We start from the raw sequence: 1,067 nt of genomic DNA, 5'->3' as shown, positions 1-1,067 counted from the left end.
GGCGGCGGCTCCTCTGGCCCGTGCGCGGGTGCGGGCGGGCCAGTCACGGGCCGCGGCGGGCTCAGGCGGCGGCGGCGGCAGAGAGAGAGGGAGGCGGGCGAATAGGAGGCTGCCACATGGCGGCGGCGGGACGGGATTTTTCGTCCGGCGGCGGGCGGACACGTCCGGCCGCGCGGAGATGATTTTTAGGGTTTCGGAGGTAGGAGGAGATCCGAAAATCGGGGGATGTTTAAATAGGCATAGAGGGAGCTAGGAGAGTCCAAATGAGGTGCAGTTTTCGGCCACGCGATCGTGATCGAATGCTCTAGATGATGGAGCAGAGTTAGGTGGGTTTTGGGCCAAATTGGAGGGGTGTTGGGCTGCAACACACACGAGGCCTTTTTGGTCCCTCGGTTAACTGTTGGAGTATCAAACGAAGTCCAAATGATACGAAACTTGACAGGCGGTCTACCGGTAGTAAACCAAGGCCACTTGGCAAGTCTCGGTCCAATCCGGAAATGTTTAATCCCCACACACGAAAGAAAGCTAGAAATGACCACCGGAGGAGAACGGAGCGCCGGAATGCAAAACAGACAACGGGGAAAATGCTCGAATGCATGAGAGGAACACGTATGCAAAAGCAATGCACATGATGACATGATATGAGATGCATGACAACGACAACAACACACGGAGACAAAACCCGAACCCGAGGAAATAAATATAACTTAACGCCGGAAACGACAAGAGTTGGAGTACAAATAGGGAAAGTTACATCCGAGGTGTTACACATGCATTGCCTATCTGGCCCCCAACCTCTCGTGCGCACGCACGCATGTTGTCTATCTAGGTCACTCCCTCGAGACTGTCTCACTCTTTCTTCCGCACGGTGGGCCACACTCGCTCAATCTCACTCTCTTTATCCGAGTCTCATTTAACTTCATTTTCTTTCACACACAAATGATATATCTCCTTGTTCGGGCCTCGATCGACACACTCTATACTCTCTCACACAGATTGTCTATCTAGGTCAGTCCATCGAAGCCGCCCCCACTCTTTTGACCTCATGGTGGGCCACACACACACTC

This window comes from Triticum dicoccoides, chromosome 2A (assembly GCF_002162155.2).
Source record: "Triticum dicoccoides isolate Atlit2015 ecotype Zavitan chromosome 2A, WEW_v2.0, whole genome shotgun sequence".
NCBI classification, from domain to species: Eukaryota; Viridiplantae; Streptophyta; class Magnoliopsida; order Poales; family Poaceae; genus Triticum; species Triticum dicoccoides.
Note: the sequence above shows the minus strand (reverse complement) of the source record.